At 42.4% G+C, this 19,765-nt stretch overlaps 1 protein-coding gene across 1 annotated transcript in view; it reads right to left on the bottom strand.

Annotated features, from left to right (window-relative positions):
• Positions 1-19,765, bottom strand: part of kdm6ba (lysine (K)-specific demethylase 6B, a) — a 131,853-nt gene that overhangs the window by 66,404 nt on the left and 45,684 nt on the right. Inside the window, exon 4 of the mRNA XM_047385348.1 lies at positions 17,531-17,587. The gene's annotated coding sequence lies outside the window, so the exon portion shown is untranslated. The remainder of the gene's footprint in view (positions 1-17,530; positions 17,588-19,765) is intronic.

The following is a 19,765-nucleotide window of genomic DNA, read 5'->3' as shown; positions in this document are numbered from 1 at the left end:
TGTGGCGTGCACCCCCTGGCGTCTTTAAATAATGTTTCCCTTCACCATTTTAGTAATCAATTACTCGATGTGATGGCTAATTATTATAACATTGAGAATCAATTATCTAAAAATGTTATTAGTTTCTAATCCAACAAATATTACCTTAAATATTATTTTTACAAAAATAAGGATGTTAATTAAACATTAAGAATCAATTATCCAAAAAGGGTACTGACTTATAATTTTGAAAATCATTCTTTAAAAAATTATTTTATTAAAATAATGTTTTACTTTTTTTCTAATTTTGCATTGTTAATTGGTTATTTGAAGACATACCAGTCAGTCAGTTTCTACCGCTTATTCCATAGTGGGTCGCGGGGGTGCTGGTGCCTATCTCCAGCAGTCTATGGACGAGAGGCGGGGTACACCCTGGACAGGTCGCCAGTCCATCGCAGGGCAACACACAACCACGCACACACTCATTCATACACCTAAGGGCAATTTAGAGTGACCAATTAACCTAACAGGCATGTCTTTGGACTGTGGGAGGAAAGCCGGAGTACCCGGTGAGAACTCACACATGCACGGGGAGAACATGCAAACTCCATGCAGAAAGACCCTGGCCGGGAATCGAACCCAGGACCTTCTTGCTGCAAGGCAACAGTGCTACAAACCGTGCAGCCCATTGTTCTTAAATGAATTTGACCTCATTTCCAAATCTTAAACATAAATGTCCACCTTGAACTGTCATATCTTTGCATCAATTTAATTGCTTCCCTTGTTCCTTTATTTGTTCATAGTTTGTTTGTTTTCTTTATTCCTTCATTTTGCTTGGTAGTTTTAGTTTAATTGTTCTTGCCGAGTAAAAGTTTATTAACTAAAATATGTTTACTTGAAGCTGAATGGTTTCTGTTAATAAATTCTTATATTTTGGAAAGAAGTTGTTGTGAATTTATTCAATGTGTGTGGTTTAGAGAATGCCAGTGTTGAAATCACTCTTATCTATGTCAGGATCTGGGTTTGTGTTTTTGTGTTTGCTACATGTGCTCATTCTCAGGTGGTGCTGGAGCTCTCAGGTGTGCTGGTGACAGGTGCGACTTATTCCACTGATCGCCAGGAGGAGTACTTAAGCAGGAGGCTCCCAGCACTTCAATGCGAGAGTGTTTTGCCACAGTGATTTTGAAAACCTATGCTTTGGATCTATGTCACTGAGTTTTATGGACTACGTTTCTGAAAGTTACTCTGGAGGATCAAGCCTGTCTTCGTTCTGAGGATTCCTATCCTGTGATCTATCTTCGTTTGGATTCGCATCAAGCTGGCAGCTTCCTGTCCTCTTCGTCTCCTGAGCCAAGCCACAAGCGTACCCTGTCCACCCTCCAACGTAAGCCACCGTACATCGAACTTGTTTACTGTAACCTGATCTCCACAGAACAGCGCCAAGTGAACTTTCTACGGATATACCTGCTTAAGACCTGGATCCTGAATCTCATTCCCCCTGGCGACCTGACCACCATAACTCAGTAAGCCGATCTCAGTATCAAAATAACTATTTGCTCTTAGTTTTGTTTTTCCCTCCGTTACCCGTACTCATCCATTCTCTTCACTTCTCTCCTTACAGTGAGATATTTCGTCTGTTCCGTTCCTGACTATATCTTCAACAAACAATCTTTATTTTACTTCCTCCTCCTGAGTGTTCTCTGTATGGTGGTCCAAGCTATTTCAAACATAATGACAGAACACTCTTGCCAACAAGACCCAGCAGAAGTGGTCAGGAGGACTCTCTCTGAACAGGCTAACCAGATCCAGTTTCATGATTCCTCTCTTCGTTCCCTTACAGAACAGCAACGTCAAACTAACCAACAGATAGAACAGATCGCCACCATGTTACAACAAACGCTAGGTACTTCATCAACCACTCCTCCAGATGGCGCTTCTGCGTTTCCGGAATCCTTTTAGTCACCCCATTTTCGTGACGTCACATCCCTTGGATCGGAGAAATTCTCTGGTGAGGTAGGAAATTGTGGGGGTTTTTTGCTTCAATGTTCTTTGGTGTTTACCGGTCCCCCCACTCTTTTCCTCATGATAATGTAAAGATATCGTATATAATTGGATTACTGACCGGCAAAGCTTTGCAGTGGGCTGAAGCCCGTTTCCCTGATTGCAGGGAGTTTGGTTGTACTTTTGATGACTTCGTTAAAGAATTTAGAAAAACGTTGTCACCTGTATTAGAGAAATCCAGTGCTGGCTGACATTTAAGGGCCTTAAAACAATGTCACACACCCATTACTGAGTTTTCTATTGAATTCCGTACACTGGCAGCTACATCTGGCTGGAATAACGAGGCTCTAAAAACTACCTTTTTGCATGCCTTAGACGATCCCCTAAAGGATGAATTAGCCATGATAGATAAGCCTCCTACTTTAGATGAGGTTATTTCATTAGCAACCAGGATAGATAACAGAATAAGAGAAAAAAGAAGAGCTCAAGCAGAAAGGTCATATTTTCACCCCCAGTTAAGGAGTAATTCTCCATCCGTTGTAAAGGCCTCATCACAACAATCAGCTACTGAACCCGAGCCCATGCTGTTAGGAGGAACCCGCTTATCTTTTGAAGAAAGACAAAGACGAAGAGTTTCTAGGCAGTGTTTTTACTGTGGTTCCGCAGATCATTTCGTAGCAACCTGTCCTGCCAGCCCTGGGCCGTTAAAAGACAGGGTCCACCGGCTTTGAAGTGGGGGTTGGTGGACCAAGCTCAGAATAGTAAAGCCCCCAGATTCAGCTTACCTGCGACTCTTTTAGTGGGTCAGTGTACATTGACTGTATCTGCACTTACAGACACCGGCTGCGAACAGAATCTCATAGATCTGGATTTGGTAAACCAGGCAGGAATAGAAGTGGAGTCCCTTGAATCACCATGTTCAGTTTTAGCTTTAGACGGGAAGAGACTACAACAGATAACACAATGAACCAAGCCAGTGGAACTACTGTTATCTAGCAATCCTAAGGAAAAAACATAATTTTTCGTATTTCCAGTTTCTCAAGGTTCTCTGGATTTAGGATTCCCCTGGTTACAACAACATAATCCACATCTAGACCGGTCAAGGTGTCGTATAGAGTCCTGGTCCGCTAACTGCCATTCATATTGTCTAAGATCAGCGATCACACCAAATCTACCCCCACAGGCTAGCAGTGAGGACAAAGGAATCGATTTGACTCATGTACCTTAAGAATACCATGACCTGAAGGGAGTGTTTAGCAAGAATAAGGCTCTATCATTACCTCCTCACAGACCCTATGATTGTGCAATTAACCTTCTTCCCGGTGCACCTTTACCCTCTAGCGGACTCTATAGCATTTCACGTCCTGAGCAGAAATCTATGGAAGACTATATCAATGATTCCTTATCAGTAGGAATTATTCCTCCTTCCTCATCACCACTAGGGGTGGGTTTCTTTTTTGTAGGGAAGAAGGATGGTTCATCCCTGTAGACTATAGGGGCTTAAATCAGATCACCATTAAGAATAAGTACCCACTTCCCCTTATCACTTCTGCTTTTGAACCCGTTTATGGTGCCACGGTTTTTTCTGAATTAGATCTTCGTAACACTTGGTCAGGATCCGCCAGGGGAATTAGTGGAAAACGGCTTTTAAAACGCCGTTGGGTCATTTTGAATATTTGGTCATGCCTTTTGGACTGTGTAATGCTCCTGCAGTTTTTCAAGCTTTGGTCAACGACGTTCGAAGGGGATTTTTGTTTTACATTTTCGTCTTCATGTATTTAGATGATATTCTGATTTACTCTAAGAATATGCAGGAGTATCGCAAACACGTTCGCCAGGTTCTTCAACGTCTCCTGGAGAACCACCTGTTCGTAAAAGCCAAGAAGTGTGAATTTCACCAGTCATCACTTACCTTCCTGGGCTACATCCTTGAGGGTGGACAGGTACGTTCTGATCCAGAGAAAATAAGAGCTGTACTAGAATGGCCGGTGCCGGACTCATGCAAATCTTTGCAGCCTTTTTTGGGATTCGCCAATTTTTACAGACGTTTCATCGACGACTATAGTCTCTTTGCTGCACCTCTAACAGCTCTAACTTCTTCTAATATCTCCTTTTTCTGGTCATCCGAAGCCGAAGCGGCTTTTTGTACCCTCAAGGAGAAGTTCTCTCGTCTTGGTCCATCCGGATTCTGCAAGACAGTTCATCCTGGAAGTCGACGCATCGGACATCGGGGTCGGAGCAGTGCTGTCGCAAAACTCTGAAGATGGAAGACTTCATCCTTGTGCTTTCTTTTCTCGCAGGTTCAGCAATACAGATAGGAACTATGATGTGGGTGACGGAGAACTCCTGGGAATAAAGTTGGCCCTTGAGGAGTGGCGCCACTGGCTTGAGGGGGCCAAACATCCCATCCAAGTCTGGACTGATCACAAGAATTTGGCCTACCTAGAGTCAGCCAAAAGGCTAAACCCACGTCAGTCTCGCTGGTCCTTATTTTTCTCTCGTTTCGACTTATGTATTTCTTTCAGGCCCGGACCTAAGAATACTAAGCCTGATGCCCGCTCCAGACAATTCGCCACAGACGATTCGGTGAGGGAACCTGTACCCATCATACCGCCCAGTTGGACGGTCGGGGCACTTAGATGGGAGATTGAGGACACGGTGTTAAAGGCTCAACAACAAGAGCCCAATCCTGCCAATGGGCCACCTAACCATATCTATGTCCCATCTACAGTACGAGCTTGATTAATTAACTGGCTGCACACAGCAAGGTTTTCGGCTCATCCAGGTGTTAGTAGAACTATCGCATTGGTTCAAAGGAAATTTGGTGGCCAACATTACATAAAGATGTGAAGGACTTTGTTCAGTCTTGTGCTACTTGTGCTAGGAATAAGTCTTGTAACCAAGACTCTGAGGTCCACAATTCATTTCGCAGGCTTGGAAACAGTTTTGTTTAGCTCTCGGAGCCAAGATTTCATTAACTTCAGGTTACCACCCACAGTCTAATGGTCAGACCGAAAGATTAAATCAGCAGCTAGAATCAACCCTACGATGTCTCACATCCACTAACCCTTCTGACTGGTGCGCATATCTACCTTGGGTAGAGTATGCTTTAAATTCTCACATCTCCTCTGCCCCTGGACGTTCGCCTTTTGAGGCCTCACTGGGCTATCAGCCACCCTTGTTTGCTGCTGATGAAAGAGAAATTCCTGTGTCATCCGCCCACCAACATGTCCGCTGCTGTAAGACCATTTGGAACTCAACTGTCCAGAGCCTCAATCCCACTGCAGATCAAAACAAGCGTTTTGCTGACCGCAAACGCAGACCTACACCAGAGTATCGACCTGGACAAAAGGTTTGGTTGTCGGCACGTGATGCACCCCTTAAATCCATATCTAGGAAGCTTTCGCCTTGTTTCATTGGTCCCTATGAGATTGAGACGGTAATTAGTCCGTCTGCTGTTCGTCTTCGCCTTCCTGCAAGTCTTCGTATCCATCCCACATTCCGTGTTTCCCAGATGAAGCCAGTGGTCCCAAGTGACTCGTCTTCCTGTCCTCTTCGTCTCCTGAGCCAAGCCACAAGCGTACCCTGTCCACCCTCCAACGTAAGCCTAATGGGCCTTGCTCTAATGGGCTGGTATTCCCAGGACAATACTTGACTGACTGAATGCTTGTTCATTTAAATATTAAATAACATAAGCATCCTACTTGCACAACATGTGACAAAAGAATCCATGCATCACATGTTAGAGCTATCCTACCTGCTTTTTTCGCTGCCCTTATGACTGTTTTGGCAAATCGTTTGCAGTAAAATTTTAAATAAACATTGCTATTTATTTTGTCCTTTCTTAGAGGGTAGCTTTGTCATCGCTTACTCTATGGTTCTTTGGCCAATGAGGCTTATCATCAAGCTGCTTTTCTTCCAACTGGTTTCTTGAACATGGCAAGAACCGTATATCAACAGCCTCAGTCGACAGATCTCAACGGAATAAGGCACCTCTGGGATTTGGAGGAAGGGAAGATTCTCATCCATGGTGTACACTTGACAAATCTGCAGCAAATGCATGATGCTATCATGTCAATATGAGCCAAAATCTCTGAAGAATTTTCCCATCACATTGCTGAAAATATGCCATGAATGATTAAGGCAGTTCTGAAGACAGAAAGGGTCCAATCCGTAGCTAGCACGGGTTGCCTAACGAAGTGAACAGTGAGTGAATACCTTCAGCTATCAAACGCTGTCCTTGGCAACCCAACTGATATTTGATTTAGTACCGCCTTCACACCAGTGTTTTCTCAGCACACTTGGACCATATTTAAGCATTGAGCAGCGTTTGCTCAGGAATATGAAAGTCATCAAATAATAAAAAAAACCTTACCTCACTGCAACTTCTTTGCTCCAAGTAAGGTTTGAACTCACAGCCTGACCTTACAGATTACTGCTCAGAAGAGAAGCACACAATGCAGCCAATAGTTAGTCTGTCAATATTTGATTTTTACTGTATTGCCGGGAGCTCTGTTTTTAATCATTGCAAAAGAAAAAATAAATCAGCACTAAGTCATCAACTAAAAGGTATCAACAGTGTTTTGTTGATGCAATTATAGCAATTAATCTATTCTAAATTTGGAAAGGTATAATAAACTACAGCGTAGACTCCGCTGTGTGTGCTACAAGCCTCCACCAGAAAAAAGCCAATAATGCACATGTTATTTGTGTTTAAATTGCACGAAAGGACCTATAATGGAACTAAAAAGTCAGAAGCAGTGGAGTAAGGTGTGATGAAGGGAAACCGGTCCATAAGGCGACAAGTTACATAACTCCCTCGCTGAATTGATTTATTGCTGTGCTGATTTGGCCCCTAGCCAATACAAAATCGCATTTGTAATATCTGAGCCGGATGGGAGAGAAAGAGAAACTGACACCGAGTGAAGATCGATGGCAACTGATAGGACTGAACAAAAATGGGAACTAGAGGTGGAGTGAGAGGGAATCGCAGTGGAGAATCCTGGGTTGCAGCCAAAACGAAGCAAATAAAGAGAGCAAAGAGAAAGGAAGCGGCATCAGATAATGAGACGAGACAGAGGGTAAACATAGCATTTAAAGAGGATTTAATAGAGCGAGTTAACCCCAATAAGAGACAAAGAGGAAAGATGGAAGCCATGATGGGGTGACGGACGGTGACGGATTGAGGGAAGGCATGTGAAAAACAGTGCGTGTCAACAAGTGCATGGCAGGTAATCCTCGTTGGTGTATCCAATAGAGGTATACAAGAACCTGCAGGACTGAAGCAGAGCAGGCAGACACACTGGATATGCTGGACAGACTGGGTTAACGGCACAAACCGTCTCTTCAAACAGTTTGTTGTAGGTACAGAAAGTGCCTGTGGCATCAGACTGCAACTTTAACATTGTACAAGGATTTGGAAACCATCTCTAAGAATGGCTTAAGAATTAGCCGTTTGTCCAATCAGAAACTAAATCCTTCTCTTCCCAAATCTATTATTTAATTTATAAAGTAAATTACAGTATTTATATTCCACCATTTAAATACTGTGTGCTACTATGCAGACACAGTCAAATATATTCACCCTCCCTCCAAAAGATTAAGATTTATCATTTAAGATTAATGTTCTGGTTTGTATGGAGGACCAATCCTGCCATTCTTAATAAATACATAAATAAATTAATAACTCAATAAAATAATTACTGGGCCAAAACGTAACTAGAAATATAAATTAGTGTGTCATTGAATGCAACAAAACAATAAAAAGGAGATTTATTCAATAATTAATCAATTTATCATATATATATATATGTATTTATTTATTAGGAGAAATGTATATTTTAATAATACTGGAATATTAAGATATACATTTTTCAAAAATAAAGCTTGGCAAATATGGCCAATATTCACCATATTCATATTTTTATACAAGTCACTCAAGGGTGATTTCTATCCTAATTAGGAGTTGACTTTCTATAAATGCAACAATATTTTATTTTTATTTAATGTGGGATTCCTAAGTTAAGGCCTCATGAAGATGTTTATGTATAAAATTATTCAAAGGTTAAAACCCTGCCCCCCTGGGAAGGTAAAGGCCATTATAGGGCTTGCATCAGTCAGAGTCATTGGAGAAACATGGAATCTATATACTATATTTCAAAGTAGAACTGGAACTTAAAGTGTATGTAATTAGTCATTGGATTCAGCTATGATGTATATATGAACCCCACCAATGAAAGGAATACAAGGTGAGTTGCCATCACGGGAAAGATAAAGGACAGAAGATTATTTTTGCTACACCTGAAGGACTGAGGGTATAAATATATTTAACAGAAAGGTATTAAGAAAGTTTCAAATTTATCCTGCAAATCTTAATAGTGGAGTACCACAGGGTTCAGTACTTGGGCCAATTCTCTTTACTATATATATGCTTCCAAAAGGTCAAATTATCAGGCAGCATGGGATAAATTTTCACTGTTACGCTGATGATACTCAGCTTTACTCATTCATAAATCCTGATGAGCCCAACCAGTTAGATAGACTACAAGCATGTCTTAAAGATATAAAAACTTGGATGACTTTAAATGTTTTGCTTCTAAATTCAGACAAGACAGAAGTTGTCGTCTTTGGACCGGAGTCTTTAAAAAAGAAACTGCTTAGTCAATCACTTAACCTGGATGGCATTAAATTGACCTCCAGTAATAAAGTAAAAAACCTTGGTGTTATTTTTGACCAGGACATGTCCTTTGAACCCCATATTAAACAGGTTTCTAGGATTTCCTTCCTCCCTCCCTGTTGGTTGGAGTAAGGGGGAGTCAGGTTTAGCCTAAACCAGCTCAGTTATGGTTGAGGTGCAAACACACCCTCCATTTCTGCTACCTGTATGACCCCTTCTCTTTTCCAATGGTTATAATCAGTCTGACAGAGAGAGGTATCCCAATCCTTGTGGTTTTTAGTACAACAATGACCATCAGTGGGACCCTTTGTGGGGTGCCTTGAGACGACATTGTTGTAAATAAGCGTCGTTTAACTAAATAATCTGAACTGAAACTATCTGTGTAGGTATGCTGCTATAGGCTTAGGCTGCTGGAGGACATAACAACCACTTTCACCCTCTTCGCTACATTCTCACACTACTCTCCAATTTTGCATTATTTGCTGTTATTTCAGTTTTTAACCTTGTTCTCTCTTTTCTCTTCCTAGAAGCTACACCTGGCCTAGTTCTGTGTCTACCTGTGACACCTTTCTGGAGAGGGGAATCGTCCGAGCTTCTGCTGGCAACAACTTAATGCTCACCCTCTACCGATGATTCAACATAGCCCTGTCTTTTAGTGTTTAACCCTTTCTCTGTCCTAGACATGGCGATTGACTGATCTTAACTGTAACACAGTGTCAGGGTGGTTTCCCGGCTTTGTTAACAAGGCTGGTGGCAGATGGGAAAAAACTGTTCTTGTGGCGTGAGGTTTTGGTCCGGATGGACCGCAGCCTCCTGCCAGAGGGGAGAGTCTCAAAGGGTCAGTGACCGGGGCGGGAGGGATCAGCCAGAATCTTCCCTGCCCGCTTCAGGGTCCTGGAGGTGTACAGTTCCTGGAGCGACAGTAGACTGCAGCCAATCACCTTCTCAGCAGACCGAATGACACGCTGCAGCCTGCCCTTATCCTTGGCTGAAGCAGCGGCGTACCAGATGGTGATGGAGGAGGTGGGGATGGACTCAATGATGGCTGTGTAGAAGTGCACCATCATAGTCTTTGGCAGGTTGAATTTCTTCAGCTGCCGCAGGAAGAACATCCTCTGCTGGGCTTTCTTGATGAGGGAGCTGATGTTTGGCTCCCACTTGAGGTCCCGGGAGATGAAGGTTCCCAGGAAGCGGAAAGATTCCACAGTGTCAATTGTGGAGTCACAGAGGGTGATGGGGGCAGGTGGGGCTGGGTTCTGCCTGAAGTCCACAACCATCTCCACTGTCTTTAGAGCGTTGAGCTCAAGGTTGTTCTGGCTGCACCAGTCCAACAGATGGTCCACCTCCCATCTGTACGTGGACTCGTCACCATCAGAGATGAGTCCGATCAGGGTGGTGTCGTCCGCAAACTTCAGAAGCTTGACAGACTGGTGACTGGAGGTGCAGCTGTTGGTGTACAGGGAGAAGAGCAGAGGAGAGAGTACACAGCCTTGGGGGGAACCGGTGCTGATGGTCAGGGAGTCAGAGACGTACTTCCCCAGCCTCACGCGCTGCTTCCTGTCAGACAGGAAGTCAGTGATCCACCTGCAGGTGGAGTCGGGCACAGTCAGCTGGGAGAGCTTCTCATGGAGCAGAGCTGGGACGATGGTGTTGAAGGCAGAGCTGAAATCCACAAACAGGATCCTGGCATAGGTTCCTGTGGAGTCCAGGTGCCGGAGGATGAAGTGAAGGGCTAGGTTGACTGCATCATCTACAGACCTGTTGGCTCTGTAGGCAAATTGCAGGGGGTCCAGGAGGGGGTCGGTGATGTCTTTTAGGTGTGAGAGCACAAGGAGCTCAAAGGACTCCATCACCACAGAGGTCAGGGCGACGGGTCTGAAGTCATTAAGCCCTGTGGTCCTTGGCTTCTTGGGAACAGGGACGATGGTGGAGCTTCTCAGAGTACAGTCATTTGGCCTCTTTCACTGCCTTGCCAAACTTGTACTTCACCTCTCTGTATCTCTTTGTCACCCACTCCTGAAGGCCTCTTCCTTATCCAGTCTTAACCTTCTGAGTTTAGCTGTGAACCAGGGTTTGTCGTTGTTGTAACTCACCCTGGTGCATGATGGTACACAGCTGTCCTCACAGAAGCTGATGTAGGAAGTCACAGCCTCTGTGTACTCGTCCAGACTGTTGGTAGTAGTCCTGAACACATCCCAGTCTGTACAGCCTAAACACGCCTGGAAATTCTCCACAGCCTCACTGCTCCACTTCCTTGTCGTCCTCACAACAGGTTTGCAGAGCTTTAGTTTCTGCCTGTATGCAGGAATCAGGTGGACCATGATGTGGTCGGATTGGCCCAGTGCAGCACGTGGGACGGCGTGATAAGCGTCTCTGATGGTGGTGTAACAGTGATCCAGAATGTTGTCTTCTCTGGTCAGACATTTTATAAACTGTCTATATTTGGGGAGCTCGTGGGTGAGATTACCTTTGTTAAAGTCGCCAGCGACGATAACTAAGGAGTCCGGGTTGGTCCGCTCCACACTCAGTATCTGGTCGGCGAGCATGTGCTGTGCGACCTGCACGTTAGCTTGCGGCGGGATGTAAACACCGACCAGGATGAACGAAGCGAACTCACGGGGGGAATAGAAAGGCTTACAGTTTATGATGAAGGCTTCCAGGTCTGGAGAACAGTGCTGCTGAATCACTGTCACGTCGTTGCACCAACCACTGTTGAGGTAAAAACAGATTCCTCCACCTTTCGCTTTGCCGGAGAGGTCCGTGTCTCTGTCCGCTCTGTAGAGCTGGAATCCTGCCAGCTGCAGCGCAGAGTCTGGTATTAATCCACACAGCCACATCTCCGTGAAGCACAAAACTGCCGATGAATAAAAGTCCCTGTTTTTCCCCAACAACAGTTGTAGTTCCTCAATTTTGTTGGGAAGTGAGCGCACGTTAGAGAGAAATATTCCAGGTAACGGTGTTCATTGTCCACGCTGGCGAAGACGTACCAGCACCCCAGCCCGTTTCCCTCTCTTCCGGCGTTTCACCACGTGAGCAAAGGTGAGCGCACCTTTGACCAGAATGGCAGAAAAGTGGGAAATAACTCCTCTGGTGTAGTAGCCCTGATGTTCATGAGTTCTTCTCTGGTAAGAGAGCTCCGGGTACCATCACAGAAGACCGTTTTAAAGCAAAAAACAAAACAATGCGCACCAACACGCCGAGGCGACCATCTGCGGCGCCATCTTAAATGAGATGGTGCCGCCGCTTGGCGCTATATAAATAAAACTGAATTGAATTGAATCTGCCTGACCATGGAAGAAAGTCCTTATTTTCTTCAAGGCTGTTGCCTCATTGGCAACTGTAAAGGCTAATACAAACTCAAGTTTCTTGGCCCAAACATTTCATACTTACAACAACTAAAGTGCAGAACTCTGGAAGACCTCATAGGTTCTTTCTACTGCAACATTTGTATAAAATAGTAGTTGAACACCTCACAAGAGGACGGTTCTGCTTAGATGATGCATCAAGAACAGGTGCAAGAACTCCCGAACCAGATACGCAAGAACAAAATGCCATTTTGTAAAGCCCATGTCACAGAGCAAGTAAGAAAGAAAGACAAAAGGAATAAAAAGAAAGATGGGGCAAAATACGAGGAAGGGAAAGTAGTAAGGGTGCAAGGAAGAAAGAAAGGACACACAGAAGGACGGAAGGAAGCAAGGAAGGACATAAATCTTCTTTCCTTTTTATCACTCATCCAGACCATGATGTTTCCAGATTTCAGATATTTTTCAGATGATGTAGGAACCCTGTATCATTTCCAAATGGACCAAAACCTCTGAGGAGCATTTTTGACTGTGTTGAATCTGCCACATTTAATGTATTCCTATAACATCTGAATGAACAGACAACAGAACCAACCAGGTACTGGTGTCAAAGTAAAACAAAACAATAAAAAGCAGAACATTTACAGATACTGTTGGGGTTAAGAGAGTTTTCAGGATTATTAAATTCTAAACAAATCCTCAAACAGAACCTAAAACATCACCTCCTCTCAACACATGAAAATCCAACATAAGGATGGCTGAGAAGTTTACTGTGCAGTGCTGCTTGTTATGATCAGGTTGTGCTTGAGTGAAGCCAATGATTGATTTTTTTTTTTTCAAATCAAGGACACTTACGTTTTTCCTGTAATGTAATTTGGTCCTCACAAATTAGATGCCAGTCAGAATTCCTGCCATACCAGAGGCCTTAAAGCGATACCTTCAGCCGCTTCCCTCCAGCGCCGCTCTTATTTACTCAACCTGTACACACTTGGCATTCTAATTAATGTTGTGAGAAAACTGATCACAGTGATACTACCGTACTTGATTTCCAACAGTTCAGTCTCGTGTGAATGGTGGATGCTGTGCCTGCGTCTCAGCCACTACAGACATGTCTAAGTGAAACAGTGAAGAGCATGAAGGGAAGAGAGGCCAACATCTGCATGACTGACAGCTGGTGCTGTAACAGCAAAAAGGGCTTTATGAGGAGCTACCCAGTGATGTCTACATCCACATAACTACGTGCTTCAGTGTTGGTCTAACAACAAATCTTCTGATATGTTTTCTTCTTTGATAGTGATTTTAATTTGTCAATCCATCGCATTTCTGCCTACATTTTTCTGTTGATTTTAAATGCATTTAATTTACAAACGTTGATGTTGGAAGACAAATGTAACACATTTGTTAAGCATTTTACGAATAAACGTCTAAAGAGTGTGGCACAAATTTGCATTCAGCCCCATGTACTCAGGTACCCCTAAATAAAATCCAGTTACCTTTGTCTACCTGTGTGTAATTGAATCTCAGTATAAATGCAACAGTTCTGTGAGACCTCAGATTTTAATAAGAGAAAACTATAGAACAAACAGCACCTTGAAGACCGAGGAACACAGCAGACAGGTCAGGGAGGAAGTTGTGGAGAAGTTTAAAGCAGAGTTAGGTTAAAAAAGATGCCAACAGTATGGCACAGCTGCAAACCCACCAAGACATGGCTGTCAAACATTATTGGGAAGATGGCAAGGAGAGCATTGACCAGAGATGAGGTCAAGAGAACCATGGTAATTCTGGAGGAGCTGCAGAGATCCACTTCTCACCTTTATTTATGCATTTCACAAATTGGTGGAGTTGGTGGATGGAGCTAAATCCAAGGCAACCCTGGAAGAAAACCTGTTAGAGGCTGCAAATAACTTCAGACCATAGTGGAGGTTCACCTTCCAGTTGGACAACAATCCTAAACAAACAGCCACAGTGGAGTGGTTTGGAATATAAACTGACATTTGAATATGCTTTGATCTAAACTTCAGATCAAAGCATGTTTATGTGTCAGTTGGGCCTAGTTAAAGTCCAGACCTAATTCCAATCGGGAAACTGTGGTAACACTTGAAAATTGATGCTGACAGACACTTTCCGTCCAATCTAATGGAACTTGAGCTGTTTTGCAGAGAAAAATGCCCGGAGGCTTCAGTCTGGTCAAAAGACTTGCAACTGTAGCCGCAGCAAAAGATGGCAAAGATGAAGATTTGCAAAGTATTGACTCCGTGGGGTGGAATACAAATGCATGCCACACTTTTTAAGATTTTAAATGGTAAAATTTCAATAACCATGTACAATTTTCCTCCCACTTCACAACTCTGCACAAGGTGTTTTGGTGCATCACAAAAAATACCAATAAAATATATTAGATTTTGTGGTGGCAATGAGACAAAATAGGGAAAATTCAACGGGTGCAAATACTTCTAGACACTGGATCTCTGGCTACAATTTACCTCCAATGTGCACACTTTAATCTTAAAAACTGATAAAGAATTTAGATTAATAACTCCCTGTTTTCCAATGAAATTCTGACTCTCCTGCTGAATTTCTTAAGTGAGGAATATCAGGACCACCACCAACCTCTCCATCTTTTCTCTTCTTCACACTTCCTCTTTGTTGTCCTAACATCTCCCTCTCACTACCTCCCCCCCAATCCCGATCTCTGGATAGGCTACAGGCATACGGCGGAAAGGAGATGAAGATAAAGGCAGAAAATCCGATTAATGTGCTGAATGGGGCACATGGAGAGAGAGAAGATGGCTGAGGAGATGGAGGAATGAACGAGCAGGAACAGGGAGGAAGGAAGAGCTGAAACAGGCTTCCTTTGTGCTACACTGTGGATAATTCACTTTATTCCCTTCCTCTCTCTTTCCTTTTAAAAAGACATAAAGATATGATTCAACTGAAGGGCGGGATGAGCTGATTAATTGCCAATTAATGTTTAACGAGGTACAGCTGTGTTCAATTAACACTGCTTTAGACCCTGTATCTCTCAACACCTTCCTCCTTTTATATCAAATATTAAACCTTCACCTTCTCTTCCGTTTCATTCCTCAAGTTTTAATCAACAGGGAAGCTTCATTTGCTGATATTTGGATTTGGAACATTTAAATTAGTTACTGTGAAAACATGTAAAAAGGGAAACGCATCAGGAAAACGTTGGCTTCTGGCAGAGGAAGAAGTGCAGCGACATGCAGGGCCAGTCATTCACAACGCCCTCACAGTGGCAGTAAAAGTGTAATGGGATGGCAGAGGGTCAGGTGGCATGTTTATCATCAGTTTTCAAGTCTTACCACATGTTCTTGCTTGGATTTTTCAATTTTATTTCATCGTTTTAACAAGCCACTTCTATTTTTCAATTTTACATAATTATTTATTGCTTTTGTCCCGGCACAGTTAGCTTTTTTTCTCCCAGTTTCGTTGTGGCAAAGGATATTCTGATTTTTACTTTGACTGGGCCATTCCATCAAACGAATATGCAACCATTTCATCGTAGTTCTAGCAGCGTGTTTATGACTGTTTTCCGTCCCATCCACTCTGACAGGTCTCTCCATCTCTGTTTAAAACAGGGATCCCCCAACATTATGATGGTGCCACCACCATGTTTCACTGCAGGATGGTGTATTCATGGTGATGTGCTATTTTAGTTTTCCCCTACACACCTTTTTTGCATGTTAGCCAAAACAGTTCAATTTTGGTCTCCTCTCACCAGAGCAACCTGTGAATCTCTGCAGCTGCTCCAGAGTTACCATTGGTAGTCTGTGAAATGCCCAAAGCTTGGGATACTGTTATATAACCTAATCATGCTTTAATCCTCTCCACAACTTTCTCTCTGACCTTTCTAATGTGTTCCTTGGTCTTCGTGATGCTGTTTGTTCACTAATGTTCTCTAACAAACCTCTGAAGCCTTCATAAAACAGCTGGATTTATACTTTATGGCTGACGCAATCCGTCAACTTTGATAATTCAACATTTTAGTTGACATAATTTTCCTGATTAATCTTTTTTATTTCATGCAAAACCAGTTTTCCACTAAATTGCCGAGTATTCGCTGAGTCCCCTGCAGCAGTGTTTGTGTGCATATTTTCGTGTGGTGTAAATCATCCTTTAAGCTCTAGTCATGAGCTGGCTCAATCAGTGATACGCTTTATAAACAAACATGGCGGAAAACACATCTGATTACAACCCAACGACCTGGATTCAAAATTTTTCGCAAGTTTTCAATGGCTAAAGTGACCTAAAGTATCAAAGTAAATTAGTGTAGGTGCTACTGAATTGAGGTGTGGAGATTTGTTTCGCTATGGACGGGAGAAGGATGAACGCCACGCATGAGCAGCTGCAGATGAGGCAGAAACAAAACAAAAGGAAAATAAATCAAGTTTTTTTTTTTTAAAGCAGGTAAATGCAATCTAAACTTTGACAAATTCTTGGCTCCATTCTTCTGTTTTCCTCCACATTTCACAGATTAGCTGCCTGCCTCTGTCTGCATGTGATGTAATATCCAGACTTCATACTGTTAGACTCTATTATTACATTTGAAGTGACAGCTGTGCTAGAAATTTTTTCCTGTGGAGTAGCAGTCTGTATGATCTGCGACATATTTTTGTTTTTTTCCAGTTGAGACTCATTTAACATGTTTAATATATTAAATACTTTGTCGTCATGATTTGGGCAAAATCAAAACTGTTCAAAACACTGACACCTTTTAATTCTCCATCGTGTCCCCGTTTGTCTTTTCCTGACCCGAAGCAGAGACCTAGAGACTCCTTTTGAGTCCACCTTTTTCTGCTTCCTGTCTTATTCTTTCCTCCCTTCATCCAATTCGTCATCTGTCTGGACTCTTTCCTCTTCTTTCCCTCACAGTTCCACTTTAGGAGTGACATCGATATGACTGAAGAATACCTCTGCACACAGATATGAATGTAAATATGAGAGCAGGAGCAACAATGGATGTAAAGTGTTGCTCCTGTCTGGTGGAGTGAGAATGTGTGTGCAGACTGAAATGTGTCTGTATGATTTTTTTTCTTCCTGTTTTGGTTTTCATTACAATCTGATACCTCCACCCATCTGCTCACAAAGGAGAGTGGGACACAAGAAAGGAGGAGAGGTGGAAGAGTTGGCTGTCACTCTTCATACACGCTCCTCCTCTTCCTCTTTATCTGCTCTCCCTTTCTTTGTCCTACACCTCCCTGTTTGCCTCCTCCTCTCTCTTCCTCCTCCCTATCCTCCCTCTTCTCCTCCTTTCATCTCTCGATGCAGGCAGAATGGAGCTCGGCTTTCTCTGAAAACCCAGCAGGTGTGTGGTGTGTCTAATTGTACGCGAGTGTGTGTTCGAGTGGGAGAAATGTGCTTTATGGTTTCGCCTTGTGTGTGTGTGTTAGCTGTGAGGAGTTTGTATTGGGGGATATCTTGTTTCCTCAGGGGAGCCCAGGCCCATTTCCACTGTCTGCTGAAGCCAACCAACCCAGAAGTGCATCGATAATCTATTAGAGGAGAAGCTCAGTCACACACACACATACACGCATAAGCTTTTTCCGCTTACCTGCCAGTGGTGTACACACACACCGAGTGTGATTTGGTTGTAAGTGGGTGGGCCAACCTGAAAAATAACACATAACACAAAATGTAGAAATAAATAGGAATCCAGCAAGGTGATTCATTATGACCTTTCATGAAAACGCTTTTTGATCTTTACTTTGCACTAACAATAAAACGTTTTCACATTTTGTCACATTACAACAAACTGCGATGCAATGTTGAACTTTTTTGGACCGTTTATAAAACACCGTTGAGTTGAAAACACTGCACATGACCCTGAACACACCATCCCCACGGTGAAACATGGAGGCAGCAGCATCATGCTGTGGGTGTGGTCAATATTGACTGAAAGGTTGGTTGAGCTACATGCAGGACAATCCTAGAAGAATTCCTGTTAGATGCTGAAAAAGACGTGCATTTATACAGTCAAAATAACAGTGGAATGGTTCAGATCAAAGCATGTTCATGTGCTAGAATAGCCTAGTTAAAGTCCAGACCTAAATCCAAGTGGGAAGACTTGAAAATTCATTTACACAGATGCTCTTCACACAAACTGACCAAACTTAAGTCATTTTGCTAAGAAGAATAGGCAAAAATATATATGTATAAAGCTGTACAGATTTGTATTTGTCAAAAAAAATTGTATTATTTTCTTTCTAATTCCCAATTATGCTTTACTGGGTGTTTGTCCATATGGATAAAAATCCAGATAAAATACATTCAATACATTCAAGTTTGAGGAAATATGTAGAAAAGTTCAAGAAGTGTGAATGTTTTCTTGACTGAAGCACATACAGAATATCACCATATACTAATTATATAAACAGAGAAGCAATGGAATTAAGAAAATCAAAATTCAATACAAAGAATAGTAAATCAATTTAGTTTCAAGGCTCCTTAAAGATATAAATAAAGGAGACGTAGCTTTAATCAAATTCAGACATGAAAGGACATGTTAGCAGAAAATGTCTGGCGACATTAAAATTGGTAAATTATCTGATGTAATCCTGCCTCTGAAATCAGAAACAAACTAAGAAACAGAACCCGGTGTACTGAGCAGCAGCACTTACAGCTGCCAGACAAACACCCACAGTGACGATATTCTCGGACATCCATAGACAGGAATAAAACGCCTAGCGAGAACAGTGATGGACAAACACAATCTGCACACACGCAGCACCAGATAAAACACATAAACAAGGCACGAGCATGATGTAAGAAAGTGAAATATCAGACATCACATAATTGAAGCTAAATCCTGTTTTTCGACCAGTTAAGTGGGACAGCAGCTAAGCCCTGAAGATGCAGCTTGTTTACAATAACACTACCCTGCTCAGATAGACAAACAGGGCTTTAAATACCACCCTGCTGCCAGCCTCAAGTATAGTTACTGTAATCGTACACAGATCCTCAGGTTTTCTGTAAAGTAATTGACCGTTATTCAATGAGACAACGCAGATTATAGCTTTATTATGCGATACGTTCTGTCTCAGTTTAATAGAACAGCTTTCTTGATAATAATCATTTAGTTGGTTTTCCCTGCAGATCTATTGTTAAAAGGTGTTCAAAACAACTCAGAAATGCCTCATCATCACATTTGTTGTGCAATCAGGATGATTATATTATTTAATATTTAATTAAATAACTATTCGGTCTGTCAAGGATTGCCTTGGGAAAACCAGCCCAATGTGGTGGTGGTATTAGGACAATAGATGAAAGAGTGATTCGAGCACTGGCCTTACTGAACAGCAAACTCTGCACACATATGGAATAAATTCACAACAACTACACCTTAAAATATAAGAATATATTAACAAAAAACAATTAAACCTCAAGTTAAGCATATTTTAGTTAAACTCTTTACAAGGCCAGAACAATTCAACTAAAAACCACCAAGCAAAACAAAGGAATACTGAAAAGTAATGAACTATGTAGCCATGATTTATTTTCATTAACCAGACGAACTTAAACTGCAGCTTAGTTTGGCTACATTGAAACGGTGTTCTATTTTGGACAAACTTTCTATTTCAGGACAAACGCCATCAGACCAGGCTGTTTATGTTATAGACTACAGGTAAACCTGTCCCTGTCACAAATTACTTATAACATTACTATAGGGGATCGGCCAGTTACTGGGATCCCAAATAAGTCAAAAACATTCTGCCACTCCTTACTTTTCCCTTCAACCATATCTCACGGTCCACTTAAAACATACAGCTGCCCAGATTAAGGGAAGATG

Source organism: Girardinichthys multiradiatus, chromosome 14 (assembly GCF_021462225.1).
Source record: "Girardinichthys multiradiatus isolate DD_20200921_A chromosome 14, DD_fGirMul_XY1, whole genome shotgun sequence".
In the NCBI taxonomy this organism is placed as follows: Eukaryota; Metazoa; Chordata; class Actinopteri; order Cyprinodontiformes; family Goodeidae; genus Girardinichthys; species Girardinichthys multiradiatus.
This window is presented reverse-complemented; position numbering and strand designations above follow the sequence as displayed.